General features: G+C 21.2%; 1 protein-coding gene and 1 long non-coding RNA gene across 5 annotated transcripts in view; one reads left to right on the top strand and one right to left on the bottom strand.

Moving 5' to 3' along the window:
- Positions 1–3620, bottom strand: part of LOC122510892 — a 113137-nt gene extending 109517 nt beyond the window's left edge. Inside the window, exon 1 of the long non-coding RNA XR_006302472.1 lies at positions 3018–3620. This is a non-coding gene — a long non-coding RNA (uncharacterized LOC122510892). The remainder of the gene's footprint in view (positions 1–3017) is intronic.
- The window catches only part of LOC122510889, a 300548-nt gene that overhangs the window by 161965 nt on the left and 115329 nt on the right, over positions 1–23254 (top strand). The gene's annotated exons all lie outside the window — the stretch shown is intronic.

Here is a 23254-nt window from a genome sequence, read left to right on the forward strand (position 1 = left end):
TTTGGTAAAAGTTGAAAAAACTTTTTTCTTGTTTACTAATTTTTTGAAAAGAAATGTTAAATTTAAATTTAGAAATATTTTCTTGTATACTTAAATTGTACATTCATTTATAAATTTCTAAATTAATTAAATACAAAATTTTGGAAAAAAATATTTTAAAGACTTAAATAAATAAAATAAAACTTAATAATAATAATAATGTAAAATTTAATATTAAATAATATAAAATGTCATATTTTTTTTAATAAAATAAAATTCAGCAATGTCAATATTAAATACTGACATATTAAACTTTTTCAATATATCAAACTAAAAATGTAACTTTTTTAATATAAAATCAGTATTTAAACTTTTCAAATATAGAAAGTCAAAGAGCATTTCAAATGATGCAGTAAATAATTTTATTCGTATTTACATAATTATAAAAAAGTATAATTAAATGTTGAAGATTTTTTAATAAATCGTTCATATAATGATTGTGAATTCATTTTAATAATATATTTATAAAAAATGTGTGAGATTTTATCATAATTTAAAAAATAACTGTACCATTGTAAATTATAAACAAAAAATTAAAATTAAATAATAATAATTATATTTTTATTTTATTTTTTATTTATATTTTGTTTTTATTTTTATATAATTAATAAAACAGAAGAAAATTTTTGTGCTTTTTGTGAATCATTAAAAATGAGTTTTTTTAGTCGTGAAATTAACTTTTTGATAAATAATAATGAAAAATAATAATTAATAATAATTAATAATAATATAATAATAATATAATAATAATATAATAATAATATAATAATAATATAATAATTTTTATAATAATAATATTTAGTGTTATTATCATTATTATTACCAGTATTTTCATCAATATTATTATTAATAATAATAATATTAATTATTATTTTTGATTTTTTTTTTTTTTTGATTAGCTACATTTTTTATTACTTTTTTTCAATTATAAAGTTAGTTTTTTTGATACTTTTTCAAAAATTATTATTATCGATTGCAAAAAATTGTGTACTAAAAATAGTGTCGATTGATTGTTATATATTTACTATCCTATGAAAACATTTATGGCACTGGCTTAATCAATCAAAATACAGACGGCTACTGTTTAATAATTAATTGTCATTGAAAAATTCACTTGCCACTTTTAGTTGACTGATTCAGCTTCAAACTTGAGCTGATACTAAATAAAATTTATCTGATTGTCAATCAAATTTTCCCGATAATGGAAAAACGAAAATTATTTACATCCGAAACAATAATCAAATTGGCTTGTTTTGTAATGAAATTTTGAGTTGTTTCAACTGTTTTGTTAATTTAACGTTTATTTTATATTTTAGTTCTTTTATCAGTTTATATTAATTTTATTTAATTTTTAATTTTTTTATTTTTTCATTCATTTATTGTTTCATTCTTTTATTTTTTCATTTTTGCTTTTTATTATTGTTTTTTATTATTTATTTTTATTATTATTTTTTATTATTATCTTTGTTATTAGCATTTTTTTCTAGTTTATTTTTCTTTATTTCTATTTATTTCTTGTTTATTTCTATTTATTTTGATTTATTATCTGTTTATTATCATTTGCATTTTTTTATCCATATTTTTTGATTGTCTTTTCATTTAAATCACAATCAAATTTTTTTTTCTTTGTTTTGCTTTTGTTTGGAAAAAAAAATTTTTTTTTTTTGCCGCAATGAAAAAAAAACCCTATTGTTTTATATGTATTTTCTCTTTTATATAAATTGATGATGATGATGATGATGATGTTGATGACAGTTTCTTTTTTCGCGGTAAATTTAATGTTTAAGCGTGGTTTTTGTTTGTGCACAAAAGAATATTTTTAATTAAAACGTTTGAATATAAAAATAATCGATTGTATTTAAATAGAAGTTTCCAATTTCTGGTTCTCTGGTATTTGAAGCGTCGTCATGCACGATCGCGCGGTTAGGTTAACCATACTACGACACAGTTATCTTTAGAGCAATGAGGTTGTTCATGATGCGGTTCACGTGAATATATCTCTCTCTCTCTCAAAGTGTAAATATATATTTTCTAGATTATGCATCAAATGTAACATCTTATTAATACACTTGAAAAATTCCTTTTTTCCACTTTGTTCACATTATTCTCAAAAATCAAAATGGTGGATTCAAAATGGCGGATCTAAAATAGAAAATAATAATTGAATTTTGGAAAGAATTTTATAAAAATCCCTGAAAATAATTGAATTTTGAAAAGAATTTATAAAAATAATTGGAAATAATTGAATTTTGCCAAAATTTTATTTTAATTCTTGAAAATAATTGAATATTTCGAAGAATTATATTAAAATTCTAGAAAATAATTGAAATCTTGGAAAGAATTTTATCAAAATCTAAAATAATGATTGAATTATTTCGAAAAAAGAATTTAATTAAAATTGTATTTGAAATAATTTATTTCTTTCGAAAAATTTTATTAAACTATTTGAAAATAATTGAAATCCTGTGAAAAATTCTAATATTTTTGAAAATAATTGGATTTTTTCGAGGAATTGCCAAAAACATTTGATTTTAAATAATTGATTTTTTCAAGGAATTGAAATTAAATTTTTAAGAATAATTACATTTTTCTCCTGTAAAATTGTATTATAAATAATTGAAATCCTGCGATGAATTTTATCATTTATGAAAATAATTGAATAATTGCTAAGAAATTTATTAAAATTTAAAAAAATAATTGAATTCTTGAGAAGGATTTTATTATTTATAAAAATAATTGAATTATTGACAAAAATGTTATTACAATTTTTAAAAAATTAATTTTTTCGATTTTTGGAAGACGTATATAAAAGGTAAAAGAAAAACACTCTTTTACTTTTTTATAAAATAGACGACGTTTCGGTGGTCAGGTTCGCCACCATCATCAGGTCACTTTAATAGAAAAATTTTTTTAAAAAAATTAATACAACAAAATTTTGAAAATTTAAATTTAAACAAAAAATAAAAAACAATTTTTACCTAGTTAAAGTCAATAAATAAACATCACGTCAATAAATTAAAAACATAAATAAACGCAATACAACAAAAAAATAAAATATTTAAATTTACAAATCACAAACATATTAAAACGAGTGATTAGTCAAACTGACTGAGCCGGTGACAATTTTCGCGTTATATACAGTCGATGGGGTCAATGACCCGCAATCGAAATATTATGAATTATAACCATTATTTCAATTTATTAAGCAAAGGAAAATAGGAATTACTAAGAAACTGTATATCTTCCTTCTTGTTAATAGTAAAATTATTGCATTTAATATAAATCATCTCAGAAATTAATCGTTTTTTATAAGAAGTTTCATAATCTAAAATTTCTGCATCGTCAAAATTAAAAGAATGATTATATTCAGTTTGATGTTTGTTCACAACGGATTCGAGGTTTTTGTTTTTATGCTCGCTAATTCTTTTTTTCAAAGTACGCTTTGATTCACCAATATATGTTGCAGGGCAACTATTACAATTAAATTTATAAACAATATTATTCCGATCCCACTTTTTTGTCAAGTCCTTTCCTAATTTTATTACAGAGCTTAAGCTTTTTTCCACAATAGGAATAGAAAGTAAATTATATTTTTTTTAAATATTAGATAATTGATAATAAATATCATTGAAAGGAATACAGATTTTAGGTAGTTGTTGATAAATACTAACGACATTGTTAGTTTGTTTTTTTATCTATTGTTTTATGAATTAATGTATGTTTTCGTTTTTTAATATTTTTTTGTATAAATTCTAAAGGGTAATCGTTGTTTTGCAAAATTTTAAAGATTCGTTTAATGTTTTCATTATGAAAGGACTTGTGAGACAATAAAATTGCTCTATCATATAAATTGTAAACAATGTTTTTCTTTTGTTGAATTGGATGGCGTGAAAAATAATTTATCAATCTATGAGAAGAAATGGATTTTTGATACCAATTAGTGATGAGTTGATTGTTATTTTTTATTAATGTCATATCTAGGAAATTAATTTTATTATCCATTTCTAGTTCATGAGTAAATTTTAAATTAATATTAAACGAATTAAAAGTGTCAATGAAAAGTTCGACTTGATCTTTATGGACGCACAAAAGTGTGTCGTCCACATATCTATAATAAAATAGAGGAACACAATTGAAATTGTTTTTAAGCAAATTCAAACAATCAGTTTCCACGTCATCCATTACAATATCCGCAAAAAATGGAGATATCGGTGACCCCATCGGAGTACCGTAAATTTGTTTATAAATTCTTTCATCAAAAACAAAATAAGTATTATCAAATAAAAATTCAGTACAATTAATAATGTCAACAAAAGGAATTTTACATTTATTATGAATAATATTGTTTCTTCTATCAAGGCTTTGTATAACTAAATCGCATGGAATATTAGTGAAAAGTGAACTAACATCAAGAGAAAGTAAAACAAAATCTTGTGGTACAGTAATATTCTTCAATTTTTCTTTTAACTCAAAGCTATTGTTTACATGAGATTTTGGTAAAGGAATTACAGTTTTTAACTCTTCGTATATGATTTTGGCCAAAAAATGAGTTGGACTATTTATTAGCGAAATAATAGGACGAAGAGGTGCATTATCTTTATGAATTTTTGGCAAACCATAAAATTTTGCCAAAGAGGTATTAGTCATAGTTAACTGATTATTATGATATTTTCGTTTAAGAAATTCATTGTCATTTAAATTTTTTAAAATTTTATAAGTTCTTGATTGTAATTTGGATAAAACTCCTTTCGTTGAAATTTCTTTATAAGTGCGTCGATCGGAAAGTAAGTCATGGGCTTTGGAAATGTAGTCTGATTTTTTCATACAAACTGAAACATTTCCTTTGTCTGAATTCGTAAAAAATATGTCAGGATTTTCTTTCAAGAAACTTTTTGCAGAATTTAACTTAATGGCAAAACTTCTGTCTTCAAATGTGATGTTGTTTTTTTTGGACAGATTTGACATTACACTATTACTAACTTTTTGTCTAATCTCATTTTTGACTTCAGAACTAATATCTAAACTCGAAATAGTACATTCTAAATTTTTTATAATATTGATAGATTCTTGTTTCGAAACATGTTTAGAATTCTGTTTCGTACAACTGTAATTTTGGCCCAAAGAAATAACATCACAAACTTCTTGAGGAATGACAGTATTAGTTAAATTAATTAACCAATTTTGTTTTTTTGAGTTAATATTATGAACAGAAAATGTTTCAGTTTGTATGAAAAAATCAGACTACATTTCCAAAGCCCATGACTTACTTTCCGATCGACGCACTTATAAAGAAATTTCAACGAAAGGAGTTTTATCCAAATTACAATCAAGAACTTATAAAATTTTAAAAAATTTAAATGACAATGAATTTCTTAAACGAAAATATCATAATAATCAGTTAACTATGACTAATACCTCTTTGGCAAAATTTTATGGTTTGCCAAAAATTCATAAAGATAATGCACCTCTTCGTCCTATTATTTCGCTAATAAATAGTCCAACTCATTTTTTGGCCAAAATCATATACGAAGAGTTAAAAACTGTAATTCCTTTACCAAAATCTCATGTAAACAATAGCTTTGAGTTAAAAGAAAAATTGAAGAATATTACTGTACCACAAGATTTTGTTTTACTTTCTCTTGATGTTAGTTCACTTTTCACTAATATTCCATGCGATTTAGTTATACAAAGCCTTGATAGAAGAAACAATATTATTCATAATAAATGTAAAATTCCTTTTGTTGACATTATTAATTGTACTGAATTTTTATTTGATAATACTTATTTTGTTTTTGATGAAAGAATTTATAAACAAATTTACGGTACTCCGATGGGGTCACCGATATCTCCATTTTTTGCGGATATTGTAATGGATGACGTGGAAACTGATTGTTTGAATTTGCTTAAAAACAATTTCAATTGTGTTCCTCTATTTTATTATAGATATGTGGACGACACACTTTTGTGCGTCCATAAAGATCAAGTCGAACTTTTCATTGACACTTTTAATTCGTTTAATATTAATTTAAAATTTACTCATGAACTAGAAATGGATAATAAAATTAATTTCCTAGATATGACATTAATAAAAAATAACAATCAACTCATCACTAATTGGTATCAAAAATCCATTTCTTCTCATAGATTGATAAATTATTTTTCACGCCATCCAATTCAACAAAAGAAAAACATTGTTTACAATTTATATGATAGAGCAATTTTATTGTCTCACAAGTCCTTTCATAATGAAAACATTAAACGAATCTTTAAAATTTTGCAAAACAACGATTACCCTTTAGAATTTATACAAAAAAATATTAAAAAACGAAAACATACATTAATTCATAAAACAATAGATAAAAAAACAAACTAACAATGTCGTTAGTATTTATCAACAACTACCTAAAATCTGTATTCCTTTCAATGATATTTATTATCAATTATCTAATATTTTAAAAAAATATAATTTACTTTCTATTCCTATTGTGGAAAAAAGCTTAAGCTCTGTAATAAAATTAGGAAAGGACTTGACAAAAAAGTGGGATCGGAATAATATTGTTTATAAATTTAATTGTAATAGTTGCCCTGCAACATATATTGGTGAATCAAAGCGTACTTTGAAAAAAAGAATTAGCGAGCATAAAAACAAAAACCTCGAATCCGTTGTGAACAAACATCAAACTGAATATAATCATTCTTTTAATTTTGACGATGCAGAAATTTTAGATTATGAAACTTCTTATAAAAAACGATTAATTTCTGAGATGATTTATATTAAATGCAATAATTTTACTATTAACAAGAAGGAAGATATACAGTTTCTTAGTAATTCCTATTTTCCTTTGCTTAATAAATTGAAATAATGGTTATAATTCATAATATTTCGATTGCGGGTCATTGACCCCATCGACTGTATATAACGCGAAAATTGTCACCGGCTCAGTCAGTTTGACTAATCACTCGTTTTAATATGTTTGTGATTTGTAAATTTAAATATTTTATTTTTTTGTTGTATTGCGTTTATTTATGTTTTTAATTTATTGACGTGATGTTTATTTATTGACTTTAACTAGGTAAAAATTGTTTTTTATTTTTTGTTTAAATTTAAATTTTCAAAATTTTGTTGTATTAATTTTTTTAAAAAAATTTTTCTATTAAAGTGACCTGATGATGGTGGCGAACCTGACCACCGAAACGTCGTCTATTTTATAAAAAAGTAAAAGAGTGTTTTTCTTTTACCTTTTATATACGTCTTCCAAAAATCGAAAAAATTAATTTATTAAATAACTGTGGAAGAATTTACTAAATATTTAATACAATTTTTAAAAATAATTGAATTTCTGCGAAGAATTTTATAAAAGTTTTAAAAAATAATTGAATTTCAGTGAATAATTTATGTGAAAATTTTTTAAAATAATTGAATTCCTGCTAAAAATTTTGTTTTTTTTTTAAATAAATTAATTTCAGCGGATAATTTTAATATTTATGAGAATAATTGAATTCCTGATAAAAATTTTTTATTTTTCAAAATAATTGAATTTCTTCAAAGAGTTCTGTTATTTTATAGTGATAATTGAATTTTTCCCAAGAATTTTATGAAAATTTTCCAAAATAATTGAATTCCTGCTAATTATTTTGTTATTTTTGATAATAATAATTGAATTCCTGCTAAAAATATTGTTTTTTTTAATTAATTGAATTTTAGCGGAAAATTTTAATATTTATTTTGTAATTTTGTAGAGAAATAATTGAATTCTTTCGAAAACTTTTTATTAAAGTTTTTAAAAATAATTGATTTTTTTAGAAGAATTTTAAATGTTTATGAAAATATGAATTTATTTGTGAAATTAATTGAATTTTTCAATTAATTAATTTCAAATAGTATTAAAAATAATTGAAATTCTTCGATGAGTTTTAATATTTATGAAAATAATTGAATTCTAGCTTAGAATTTCATCAAAAATTTTTTTTAAAAATTGAAATTTCGTGAAAAATGTTATTATTAGTGGAAGTATTTGAATCATTGTGAAGAATTGTATAAAAATTTTGTTAAATAATTGATTTTTTCGAAAATTGTTTGAAAATGCTATTCTAAATTAATTGAATTCTCGTGGAAATTTTATTATAATTATGAAAATAATTTTAGATGAATTTTTTCAATTTTTTTAAAATAATTGAATTCTTTTGGTTTTTATGAAAATACTAGATATTGATAATAATTGAATTTCGAATATTTTTTGAAAATAATTGAATCGTTTTAAAAAATTTGAGACTATAATTTTGGAAAATAGTTTTTTGATTTCTAGTATTAGCGAATTTAAAGTAAATTCGAAAAAAATAGAAATAGTAGCTTTTAGTGGCTGAAATCTAAAAAAAGTACCCAAATAGTATCATAACGTAAAAAAAGTAGTAAATAGTAGGTTTTAGTAGATGAGTCCGAAGCCTGCGGATACAAATAATTTATTGAGCAATAGAAAATTAGAAAGGTTTCTTATAACAAGAAATTCGAGACTTATAGTTCGCCTGCTGGAAAAGGGAGACTGGAAATTAACAAATTTCATCTCACTCGCTCCCGAATCGATTTTTATAAATAGAACCCAATTTAATCCATAACTAATATAATCCTTAATTTTCTCAAGAGAATAAATAAAGAATTAATATATGAAAATCCATACGCGACATTAAGTTTCTTTTATACTTTTTCTGTCAAAGAATTTTTATCTAGAATTTATTAAGGATTTATTAAGGATTTATTAACGAAATAAAAAAAGCATCGTCCTTTGAGGATATTTTTTTTCTTTTTTCATTTCTGTTCGTTGGAGAAACTTACTTTTAGATATACGATTGCCAAGTGGAACGACTATATTTACTAAGGTACGGCATGTAAACCGACGAGCGTGGATTAAATAAGCGCGAGATTAAATTACACTCAAATACATATATCCTCTTGAGTTCTAAGGTACAAATACGCTGACGCGATCGCGTATCTCCCATTCATCTGTAAATAATCCCATTGCTTGTCCAGTTTTACTTCAGGACTGCAAAAAAAAAAATTTTTTTTCCCCTTTTTTTATGATTTAAAGACAAAATTATGATTTTTTCCCTGAACTCTAAAGAATATTCTGCGATTCACTCTAAAAATTATTACATACTCAAAAAAATGTCCCAATACATTTAATTACGAATTTTTTCAGTTATAAAACTATTTTATTCTTTAAGAAAATAATTGAATTCCTAAAAAAAAATTTTATTTATAAAAATAATCAAAACTTAGAGAAGAACCAAATTTTTTTAAGGAATTTCATTCAAATGTTTAAAAATAATTCAATTTTATCAAGAAATTTTATGAAAATTGTATAGAAAAATAATTGAATTCCTCCGAAGAATTAATTTCAAATTTTTGAAATTAATTGGATTTATATGTAGAATTCTGTTATTTATGATGAAAATTGAATTCTTGGGAAGAATTTGAAAAACAATTTTAGAAAATTATTTAAGAAATTCAATTAAAATTGCATTAAAAATAATTGAATTCCTAAAACGAATTATTTATGAAAATAATTAACTTTTGTAAAGAAGTTTTTTTTAAATTCGTGAAAATAATTGAATTCTTAAAAAGAATTTGATTAAAATTGTGGAAAATAATTGAGTTCCTGCTGAAAATGTTGTTATTTTTGAAAATAATTAAATTTCTGCGAAGAATTTCATGAAATTTTTGAAAAATAATTGAATTCTTCAGAGAAATTTTATTGAAATTTTTAAAAATAATTGAATTCATGTCCAGAAGTTTATTAAAAGTTTTGAAAATAATTGAATTTCTGTAAAGAATTTTATGTAAATTTTTGAAAATAATTGAATTTCTGTAAACAACTTTATCATTTTTAAAGATAATTGAATTCTTGACTTGAGCATTTGACATGGAATTTAATTAAAATTGTATAAAAAGTAATTGAATTCAGGCGGTGAATTTTACTAATAATTAACAAAGTAATTGAATTTCTTTGAAGAATTGAAACTTTTTTTTTCTAAATAACTGGATTCTTTCGAAGAATTTAATAAAAATTTTGAAAATAATTGAATATTTTTTATGAATTTTATTGTTTGCAAAAATAATAGAATTTTTACGAAGAATTTTATTAAAATTTTTTTAAAAAATTGAACTTCTCAGAAGAATATTATTATTTAGGAAAATAATTAAATTCTTGCAAAGAATTTTATTTCTATTTTCTTAAATAATTGAATCTTGTGATGAAAGAAAATTATTATTATTAAAAATAATTAAAACTCAGAAAAGAATTTTATTATTTATTAAAATAATTGATTTTTTACAAAGAATTTTACTAAAAAATTTTTAAATAATTGAATTCTCGAAAATAATTTTATTAAATTTTTTTAATTAATTGAATTTTCTAGAAATTTTTATTATTTGTACAAATAATTAAATTCTTGCTAAGAATTTTCTAAAAAAATTTTTAATAATTTAATTTTTGATGAAAATTTTTATTATTTTTTCAATAAAATTGAGTTCTTGCCGTGAATAGTATTATTTTGAAAAATAATTGAATTCCAGCAAAAAATTTTGTTATCATTTAAGATAATTGAAATTACGACCAGAATTTAAAAAAATTTTTGAAACTATAATCGAATTTCTGTCAAAAATTTTCTTATTTCTAGAAATAATTGAATTATTGACAAAATTCTAATAAAATATTTTTGAAAATAATTGCATTCCAGTAAAGAATTTTGTAATTTGTTAAAATAATTGAATTTCAGCGAAGAATTTTGTTATTTATGAAAATAATTGAATTCTTGACAAGAATTTTCATAAAATTTTTGAAAATAATTTCAATTCTGGCGAAGAATTTTGTTATTTATTAAAATAATTGAATTCTTACAAAGACTTTTATTAAAGTTTTCGAAAATAATTGAATTTCTTCGAAGAATTTTGTTGATAATGAAAATAATTAAATTTTTGCCAAGAATTTACAAATAGAAATAACAAAACAAAATTTTTTAGAAATGTTTTTGAAAATAATAATTGAATTTCTTTAAAGAGTTTTGTTGTTTATAAAAATAATTGAAATTTTGCAAAGAATTTTATTATTTAGGAAAATAATTGAATTCTTGTAAAAGCAAAGAAATGGTTCTTTACTAAAATTATTGAATTTTATGTAATTTTTTTTAAATAATTGACTTTCTTTTGGAAAAATTTTTTTATTTATAAAAATAATTGAATTCTTGCGAAGAATTTTATAAAAAAAAATTTGTTGAATAATTTAATTTTTAATTAACAATTTTATTATTTTTGAATAAAATTGAGTTCTTGACAACAAATTTAATAAAATTTTTGAAAATAATTGAATTCCAGCGAACAATTTTGTTATCTTTTAAGTTAATTGAAATTTCGACCTGAATTTTTTAAAAGTTTTTATCATAATTGAATTTCTCATAAGAATTTCATTATTTAAAAAAAAATTGAATTCTTTCAATCATTTATAACTTCTTCAAAATTCAATATTATTTAATTTCGAAAAATTAATTAATTAATTAATTAATTAATTAATTAATTAATTAACAAATTAACGACAGTAATTATTGTTAATTTTTTAACAAAGGAAAAAATCATTTTTTTTATTTATTGTTAACAAATAACAAATGACTTTTCCAGAAACCAAATCTAAAAGTGAAGCTATAATGAAAAAAAAGAAAATAGAATAAAATAACTAACTGAAAAGTAAAAAAAAATAATTAAACTCAATGTCGAGTCAATTAAAATGTTAATTCGCTATAAAGTTGAAAGTGAGAAAGTTTACAAATTAACTTGTTTTGAAGTGCGGGCAAAAAAAAAAGAAAAAAAAAAGTAATGAAACTTTTTGGTGTTGCATTATTAATTGTCTCGAAACAATAATAAACAGTGACTAACTAATTTGTGACCACAGAGCTCGCGTCGACTTGCGCAATGCTGACCCCATTTTGCCCGCTAATTCCACGCAATAAATTGTCCTTTCCGGTCCACCGTGTCCTGTCTCCGTTTTGTGCGTTATTCTCAAACGAGACCTCTCCCTATGTTATGTATTTATACCTGTTCGCATTCATTCTCTCGTGTGTCGCGCTCTGCTTCCCTCTCATTATATCCAACCCTCCATCATTAAGTGTCTCCTGATTTAATTGCAATTCTGCGTACACGTGCCCTCGAGTGGCGAAAAAAAAAAATTCTTATTACATCCGCGGGGATCTTTATCATAAATTGTGACACAATTAACTCATATTTTAGAGCAGAACAAAATAATAACAACCAGTCTTGTTTAAAAATACATTTTTTATTCTAATTATTTTTTTTATTAGCTTTAATTACTGAAAATTTCTTCAAAGAATTTGATTATTCATCAAACTAATTAAATTTATAAAAATAATTTCACAGAAATTTTTAAAAATAATTAAAGTTTTGCAACGAATTTTATTTTTTCGAAAATAATTGAATTCGTGAAAAGATTTTATTTACATGTTTGAAAACTATTAAATTTCCGCGAAGAATTTTATTATTTATGAAAATAATTGAATTCTTGGGAAGAATTTGGATTATTTTTAGAAATAATTGAATTTTTACAAAGATTTTTTTTTTAAATTTCTTAAAATAATTAAATTCCCGCAAAGAATTTTGTTTTTTATGAAAATAATTGAATTTTCGACAAGAATTGTATTAAAATTTTTGAAAACAATTAAATTTTGTTATTTGACGAAATAAATAAATTCTTATAAAGACTTTTATAAAAGTTTCTTAAAATAATTGAATTTCTGCGAAGAATTTGATTGTTCATTAAAATAATTGAATGCATGAGAAGAATTTCAATGAAATTTTTAAAAATAATTAAATTTCTGCAAAGAATTTTATTATTTATAAAAATAATTCAATTATTGGTAAGAATTTTGTTATTTTTAGAAATAATGGAATTTTTTTAAAAGATTTTTATTGAAATTTTTAAAAACAATTAAAATTCTGCGAATAATTTTATTTTTTTTAAATAATTAATATCTTAGAAAGAATTTTAGTTTTTCGAAAATAATTGAATTCGTGGAAATATTTTATTTACATGTTTGAAAATTATTAAATTTATGCGAAGAATTATATTATATTTATAAAAATAATTGAATTTCTTGAAAGAATTTCTTTGAAAATTTTTAAAAACAATTAAATTTCTGCGAATAATTTTTTTTTTTTTAATAATTGATATTTTAGAAAGAATTTTATAAAAATATATAAAAATAATTGAATTTCTGAAAAGAATTTTATTATTTTTGTAAATAATTGAATTTATGGAAAGATTTTATTTACATGTTTGAAAATTATTAAATTTCTGCGAAGAATTTTATTATTTATGAAAATAATTGAATTCTTGGGATGAATTTTGTTATTTTTAGAAATAATTGAATTTTTACAAAGATTTTCTTAAAAATTTCTTAAAATAATTAAATTCCTGCAAATAATTTTGTTATTTATAAAAATAATTGAATTTCTTGAAAGAATTTCTTTGAAATTTTTAAAAACAATTAAATTTATGCAAATAATTTTATTTTTTTTTAAATAATTGATATTTTAGAAAGAATTTTATGGAAATATTTAAAATTATTTGAATTTCTGAAAAGAAATTTATTATTTCTGAAAATAATTGAATTGATAAAGTAGAATATCACTGAAATTTTTTAAAATAATTAAATTTCTGCAAAGAATTTTGGTTTTTCGAAAATAATTGAATTCGTGGAAAGATTCTATTTACATGTTTAAAAATTATTAAATTTTCTGCGAATTCAATTATTTTCAATAATCTCAAAAGAATTGAAATTTGAATAAATTAAAATTCAATTTGAATGAAATAACAGAATTCAATTATTTTTAAAAACTTTGACAAATTTCTTTGCAGAATTTCAATTATTTTTAATTTTTCGCATAAATTCAATTACTTTTAATAAAATCTTACAAACAGAATTTAATTACTTTAAATAAAATTTCTTGAAAGAATTCAAATCTAAATAAATTCAAATTTAGTTTGAATAGAATATCAAAATTCAAATAATATTTAAAAACTTTGATAAAATTTTTTTTATAGAATTTTAATTATTTTGAATTTTACGTATAAATTTAATTATTTTCAATCAAGTTTCACAAAAGAATTTAATAATTCTTTAAATTTTTGATAATTATCATATCAGAATTTAAATTATTTTAAATTCTTTGCAAGAGAAATGAAATTAAATATTTAGAGAGTAGATTTCACAAGAGAAATATATATTATTGAGAATGAAAGATATTGAAGCAAAATGTCTGAGTAGGTTTACTTTAGCGCAGTTTTAATAATTATTGAACATGGGTTGCAATTAAGAACGGGAATTGTGCTTTCGCGAAACGTAATTTCCTACACTGGGTTACTGGTTCTCTTACGCTCGACTAACTGGCAGCAGGTTGACCGTACAAATTCCACAATGCAATCTTGAGAAACGGGATTAGAAGCTATCTAAAAGTATCTCTTTTTCCTTTGCGAACATCGAGCTTAACTTCCTTTTACATTATCTACTGCGCAATCAGTACGCCCTTTCAATGAGATTATCTTTTTTTCATCTTATTTTCATCCTATTCATATATATCCTTAAACCGGTTTTTATCAGTTTTCCCTTATATTTTACATTTTATTCTCTCACTTTCGAAAGCATATTACACGTAATATACAGCAATTTTTTTCCAAAAATCCAAAATCGGTTCAAACATTTAAAATATATCTATTCTTTTTTTTGATTTTTTATAAATTTCGTTTCATTTGCTGAAGAAATTATAAATTGAATTATTTTCATAACTTATGTAAAATTCTTCGGAAAAATTGTATTATTTTCAAAAATTCTAATAAAATTCTTCCTATAAAAATTCAATTTTCTTCATAAAAAAAAAATCATATTATTGCATGAATTCAATTAATTTCAAAAAAATTTCAATAAAATTCTTCCCAAGAAATCAATTATTTTTATAAACAACAAAATTCTTCGAAGAAATTCAATTATTTTCTAAAACTTTAAAAAAAAACTTTGTTAGAATTCAATTGTTTATAAAAAATTAAGAAAAAACCTAATTATTTTCATAAGCAATAAAATTCTTCGCAGGAATTTAATTATTATAAGAAATTTAAAAAAAAAGTCTTTGTAAAAATTCAATTATTTCTAAAAATAACAAAATTCTTCTCAAAAATTCAATTATTTCCATAAATAATAAAATTCTTTTCAAAAATTCAATTATTTTTAAAAATTTCAATAAAATTCTTTCAAGAAATTCAATTATTTTTATAAATAATAAAATTGTTTGCAGGAATTCAATTAATTTTAAAAATTTTAATAAAATTCGTTCCAAAAACCCAATTATATTTTCATAAAGAAAATCAAAGTATTTAATTATTTTCAACAATTTTAAAACAATTCTTCACAAAACTCAATTATTTAGAACATTTATATAAAATTTGTAGAAACAATTGCATTTTTCGAGGACTTCACTCTAATTTCAATGAAATATTCTTGTCAAGAATTCAATTATTATTATTAAAAATCAAAATTTTTCGCAGAAATTCAATTATTTTACGAAACTTTAATAAAAAGTTCGACAAGAATTCAATTATTTCTATAAATAACAAAATTCTTTTCCGAAATTCAATTATTTTTCCAAATTTTTATAATATTCATGTCAAAAATTCAATTATTTTGGTAAATAACAAAATCCTTTACTGGAATTCAATTATTTTATTAATTAACAAAATTCTTTTCTGGAATTCAATTTTTTTTTTAATATTCTTGTCAAGAATACAATTAATTATTTTGGTAAATAACAAAATCTTTTACTGGAATTCAATTATTTTCAAACATTTCATTAAAATTCTTGACAACAATTTAATTATTTTCATAAATAACAAAATTCAATTATTTTAAAAAATTTTATTAAAATAATGTTAAGAATTCAATTATTTTCAAAATTTTTTAAAAAATCTTGTCACTAATTCAATTATTCTCGTAAATATTAATATTCACCGCTGAAATTCAATTATTTTTAAAAATTATATTAAAATCTAGTTAAGAATTCAATTATTTTGGTAAATAACAAAATCCTTTACTAGAATTATTTTATTAATTAACAAAATTCATTATTGGAATTGAATTATTTTCAAAAATTTCATAAAAATTCTTGACAACAATTTAATTATTTTCATAAATAACAAAATTCTTTACTGGATTTCAATTATTTCAATAAATAACAAAATTCTTCTCTGATATTCAGTTATTTTTCCAAATTTTTGTAATATTCTTGTCAAGAATTCAATTATTTTAATAAATAACAAAATTTTTTAATGGAATTGAATTATTTTCAAAAATTTCATTAAAATTCTTGACAACAATTTAATTATTTTCATAAATAACAAAATTCTTTACTGGATTTCAATTATTTCAATAAATAACAAAATTCTTCTCTGATATTCAGTTATTTTTCCAAATTTTTTTAATATTCTTGATAAGAATTCAATTATTTTAATAAATAACAAAATTTTTTACTGGAATTCAAGTATTTAAAAAAATTCCATTAAAATTTTTACCAAGAATTCAATTTTTTGAATAAATAACAAAATTCTTTTCTGGAATTAAAATTTTTTCAAACATTTGATTAAATTTCTTGGCAAGGATTCAATTATTTTCATTAAAAAACAAATTTTTTCTTAGAAATTGAATTATTTAAAAAAATTTTATTAAAAGTCTTTGTAAGAATTAAATTATTTTTAAGAAAATTTGCAATAAATTCCTCAATAAAATTATTTACTGTGAAATTAATTTTAATTAATTAATTTGTTTTTAAAAGACAGTAAATAATTCAAATTTTGTTTAAGATAATTAATTTTTTACAAAGAAGTAATGTAAATTTTTGATGTAATTGAAATTTCTTGAAAAATCTCTTGAAAATTTTATTTACATACGAAAAAAGAGTTAATAAAAGTAAAATAAATCATTTGAAGTTAAAATAAGTCGTCTGTTCATTTATTAAAAGTAAATCGATTTCAAGAATATTCAGAAAATATATTTTCATGTAAAATTTAAATTCCAATCTTCATAAAATTTATACTGTTGAATAAGAACATAGTTGAGTAGGGAATAAAAAAAAAGGATATTGAATAGACAATTCAATTAAAAAATAGAGAAATTAATTGGAGAGAGAGAAAGAGCTTAATTTGAAATATTTGATGAAGCTCGAAACGTGCTTTTAATTTTCCGCCGACCATGTGTAGAATTAGGATAAAATTGAGTGAAACTTTAATGTGGTTTGGGGGGAGGGTGGAATAGTGAAAGAGAACAATCGAAGGCAAACGCGTCGTTAACCATTGTCGCGAACATTTAACGTGATCCAGATTCGAAATTGTAGGAAAATCTATTCCCCCTCTCCCCACCCCTGTAGAATTTTATTCTTGAAAAGCAGGAGCAGCAAAGCCAAAGCCCCAAGTTTGAAAAGAGAGGCAGTTAACTTTTGTCACGTGCTCCGATTCTGAATTCTCGTTGAAAATACGTCGACGAGAGTTGAACCCTGGGGTTTCCCTCCTTTTGTGAATGGACCACCACCACCACCACCACCCATTCCACATGTTGGATGTAATGGGGTTTATTGTCCCAGGTTGGAAGTGGTATTTCCCCCCATTGTCACACTGGACGACTGTCACAGACATTCTCTGTCAATAAACACGTGAGGCGAGGGACATTGTAAATAGACTTTTTATTATTTTTTTATTTACACCTTTTCTGCCATTGATGAACGTAAATGCAGTCCGAGATGAATTTTCTCGACTTTTTAGACGCATTTTACTTATTTTTTTTTTTTTTTACTAAATATCGACTATTTCGACTTTTAGACTTCGAAATCATCTACTGAAACCTACTTTTTAGATTTACTACTTTTTCTTACGATTTACGACTATTTTGAAAATAGTTTTGAAATCAAAAAATTATTCTCGTAAGTTTTCATAAAATAATAAAAAATAATTCATAAAATTTTAATCAAATTCAGCACAAGAATTTAATTACCTTTCTAAATAATGAAATTCTTTGAATAATTTCAATTATTTTTATAAACAACAAAATTCTTCAAAGAAATTCAATTATATTTGCAAAAATGGTAATAATAGTTTCTGTAAAAATTCAATTATTAATAAAAAATAACAAAATTCTTCGCGAAAATTCAATTTTTTTTTGTTAACAACAAAATTTTTCGAAGAAATTCAATTATTTTCAAAAATTCTTCCTAAGAAAGCAATTATTTTTATAAACAACAAAATTCTTCTAAGAAAATTCAATTATTTTCAAAAACTTTAATAAAAATCTTTGTAAGAATGGAATTATTTTAAAAAATAACAAAATTCTAGCCTGGAATTCAATTATTTTAATGAATAACCAAATTCTTTGCTGAAATTCAATTATTTTAAGAAATAACATAATTTCTCCCTGGAATTCAATTATTTGAATAAATAACACAATTACTTCCTTAAATTCAATTATTTTAATAAATAAAAGAATTCCTCTCTTAAATTCAATTATTTTAAATAAATAACAAAATTCCATGTTGGAATTTAATTATTTTTAGAAATTTTGTTAAAATCTTGGCAAAAATTCAATTATTTTAATAAATAACAATATTCTTGATAGGAATTCAATTATTTTCAAAAATTTTGTTAAAATCTTGGAAGAAATTCAATGATTTTAATAAATAACAAAATTCCACGTTGAAATTTAATTATTTTTAAAAATTTTGTTAAAATTTTTGCAAGAATTCAATTATTTTAATAAACAACAATATTCTTGATAGGAATTCAATTATTTTCAAAAATTTTGTTAAAATCTTGGCAAGAATTCAATTATTTTTATAAAGAACAAAATTCCACGTTGAAATTTAATTATTTTTAAAAATTTTGTTAAAATTTTTGCAAGAATTCAATTATTTTATTTTTAATAAATAACAATATTCTTGATAGGAATTCAATTATTTTCAAAAATTTTGTTAAAATCTTGGAAGAAATTCAATTATTTTAATAAATAACAAAATTCCACGTTGAAATTTAATTATTTTTAAAAATTTTGTTAAAATTTTTGCAAGAATTCAATTATTTTAATAAACAACAATATTCTTGATAGGAATTCAATTATTTTCAAAAATTTTGTTAAAATCTTGGCAAGAATTCAATTATTTTTATAAAGAACAAAATTCTTCGCTGAAATTCAATTATTGTCAAAAGTTTGATTAAAATCTTGACAATAATTTAATTATTTTAATAAATAACAAAATTCTTCCCTATGTAATTCAATTATTTTCAAAAATGTTAAAAAATTCTTAACAAGAATTCAATTTTCTTTAGAAAAAAATTAATTTCTTTGCGAAAATTCAAAAACCTTGAGAAAATTCTTTATAAGAATTGAATAATTTACATTACAATTAAATATTGAATTTTTCGAAAGCATTGAATCATTTTCAAGAATTTTAATAACAATTCTTCGCAGAAATTAATAATTTATAACACAATTGATTTTTTGAAACTTTTATTTTATTTATTTTAATGATGAACTGCTTTTTTCCTATATATATGTACTTGAAGCGGAAAACGTATATATCAAAATTATCAATTCATTAGGAATTAATTATTTGTTTACTATTCTAAAGAGGATTTAATTAATTATTGAATAACACTCGTCGAGAATAAATTGAACCATAGCCTCATACACGAGAGCAAACAATTATGGTCCTCGCTTTTGTGCAATTAACATTGATTTAGCATGCCTTCGAGAATTAAATAGGACATATTCCCATGTTGATGACGAGGTTAAAAGAGCTCATTTTTATTCCTACCTATATAAAGCTTAACAAGATTTATCTTACTCATCATAAAACAACCTTCAATTTAATTAAACTTTTTTTTCACAAAAAATTTGCAAAAATATATTGTAAATCTTTTTTTTTTTAACTGTAAAATAAAAGTTATTTATTTTATATTCAGCTATTCTATGCTGAATTTTTGAATTTTCAAATCAAATCAATTCAATTATAATATAATTATAATTTAATTATTATTATAGTAATTTGATAATATTATTATCATTATTATAATTCAATTACAATTATAATTTCTTATAATCAATTTTCTTATAATATCATTGCAATTTTTTTTAAATAATTGAATTTCTACGAAAAAAATTTTTTTTACTTGATTTTTGTAAATAAATTATATTGAAATTTAAAAAAAATTGTATTATTTACGAAGATATTCAATTCTTTCAAATTTCAATTTAATTGGAACAATTCAATTGAAAAATAATTTTTTTTAGAAATTTTAAAAATAATTGAATTCCTGTCAAGAATTTTGTTATTTATAGAAATAATTGAATTGTCGCCGAAAATTTTAATAAAATTTCAAAAAATAATTGAATTTCAGCGAAGATTTTAATAATTAATAAAGATAATTGAATTCTTCTAAAGAATTTTGTTATTTTTAGAAATAATTGAATTCTTAAAAAACCTTTTTTTAAAGTGTTGAATTCTTGCCATACATTTTAATAAAATTTTTTGAAAATAATTGAATTTCAGCAAAAAATTTTGACATTTATGAAAATAATTGAATTCTTGCCGAGAGTATTAATAGATTTTTTTTTAAATAATTGAATTCCAACGAATAATTTTTTTGTTTATAAAAATAATTGAATTCTAGGTAAGAATTTTGTTATTTATTAAAATAATTGGATTCTTGATAAGAATTTTAATGAAATTTTTGAAAATAATTGAATTCTGAACAAAAATTTTATTTCAAATAATTGGATTTCTTGACAAGATTTTGAATAAAATTTTTGAAAATAATTGAATTTCAGCAAAGAGTTTAGTTATTTTTTTAAATAATTGAATTCCAGGGAGAAATTTTGTTATTTATTAAAATAATTGAATTGTTGTCAAGAATTTTAATTAAATTTTTGAAAATAATTGAATTTCTTCGAAGAATTTTGTTCTTAATAAAAATAATTGAATTTTTGCGAAGAATTTTGTTATTTTTTAGAAATAATTGAATTCTTACAAATACTTTGATTAAAGTTTTTGAAAATAATTGAATTTCTTCGAAGAATTTTGTTCTTAATAAAAATAATTGAATTTTTGCGAAGAATTTTGTTATTTTTTAGAAATAATTGAATTCTTACAAATACTTTGATTAAAGTTTTTGAAAATAATTGAATTTCTTCGAAGAATTTTGTTCTTAATAAAAATAATTGAATTTTTGCGAAGAATTTTGTTATTTTTTAGAAATAATTGAATTCTTACAAATACTTTGATTAAAGTTTTTGAAAATAATTGAATTTCTTCGAAGAATTTTGTTCTTAATAAAAATAATTGAATTTTTGCGAAGAATTTTGTTATTTTTTAGAAATAATTGAATTCTTACAAATACTTTGATTAAAGTTTTTGAAAATAATTGAATTTCTTCGAAGAATTTTGTTGTTTATAAAAATAATTGAATTTTTTTGAAGAACTTTGTTGTTTATGAAAATAATTGAATTCTTGCCAAGAATTTTAATGAAATTTTAAAAATAATTGAATTCCAGCAAAGAATTGTATTAAAATTTTTTTAAATAATTGTATTTCTGTCAATAATTTTGTTTTTTATGAAAATAATTGAATTCTTGCCAAGAATTGTATTAAAATTTTTGTAAGTAATAAATTTATTTCGATGTGAATGGATTAAAATTTTATAAACAAAAAATAGTTTTAAAAAAATTGAAAATATTGCATAAAATTTATTATTTAAAATAAAAAACTACAATCTTCTTATTTTTTCTGTTACAGGTACGTATTTGACAAATTCTGCGCCTAAGCAAAGAGGTGGTGAGTGAAAGCTTATAATTTCATATATGAGAATTTTTAGAATCACGAAAAGGTTAATAGAGAACGTAGCCGTTATATTAAGAGAAGAAAAAAAAATGAAAAGGAAAGGAGAAAAAAATTGATAAAGTAATTAGGATCAAGTTAACGTTGGCACATTTCGGTTATGGGCTTGGCACTGTGAGTGTTAACATATAACGGGTGTTTATAGATGTCTGCGGTAGTTACTGTTTAACACACTTTGGCTCGAACAAAAGGCCGGTTTACAAGCCAGCTAATAATTCCCCTGCCTAGCTCTCATAGCTGAATTCAGCAGATTCTCAATCAAATTTCGCTCTCGCGGATTTTGTCAAGAATGCGCCACCACTGCCTCTCGCAAATCTTCCCTCCCAAGTACCATTTAATTGAAAAACGTCGCATTTACATTATTAAAAAAGTTTCCCCAACCACAGCAAATAATCATTGTATAGTTACTCGTGTTTAATGAAAAATTACTCTAATTAGGATAATTCAATTTTTCTATTTTTTTATTTCACAATTTTTCCGCGGATATCAAATTAAGACAAAAAACGAATTAAAACTGTTGCCTTGCAACAATTTTCATTCGTTTTCTTGTCTCAATTTGATATCCTTCGAAAAAAAAATTTTTTCAATAAAAATCTTGGAAAATTAAATTATTTTTAAATAGAATTAAAAAGTTCTATTTTAGAAAATTTCAATTATTTCAAAAATATCAATTGCTTGTTTTTAAAAATTCAATTATCTTCACAAAAAATTTCAATTATTTTTTACATTCTATATTATTTTCTAAATATTCAATAAAATTCTTCAAAAATTCAATTATTTCCAATGAAATTTCGGGAAATTTCAATTATTTCAAAAAATGTCACTTACTTGTTTATAAAAATTCAATTATCTTCAAAAAAATTTTACCATCTATACAAAAAAATAATTCAATTATTGTCAAGAATTTTATTATTTTTAAAAATAATTGAATTATTGCCAAGAATTTTATTATTTATAAAAATAATTGAATTATTTCCAAGAAATTTATTAAATTTTTCTCGAATAATTGAATTTACGTGAAGTAGTAAATAATTATTTTAAATCAATTACTTTTTCGAAAATTAAATAATTAAATTTTAGTATTTATGAAAACAATTGAATGTTTGCGAAGCATTTTATTATTTATTAAGATAATTCAAATCTTTGGAAGAATTTTCATTAGAATTTTTGAAAATAATTGAATTCCTGTAGAGAATTTTTTTATTCATAAAAATAATTCAATTTTTACAATTT

The sequence above is a fragment of the Leptopilina heterotoma genome, unplaced genomic scaffold (assembly GCF_015476425.1).
Source record: "Leptopilina heterotoma isolate Lh14 unplaced genomic scaffold, ASM1547642v1 Lhet_77, whole genome shotgun sequence".
NCBI classification, from domain to species: domain Eukaryota; kingdom Metazoa; phylum Arthropoda; class Insecta; order Hymenoptera; family Figitidae; genus Leptopilina; species Leptopilina heterotoma.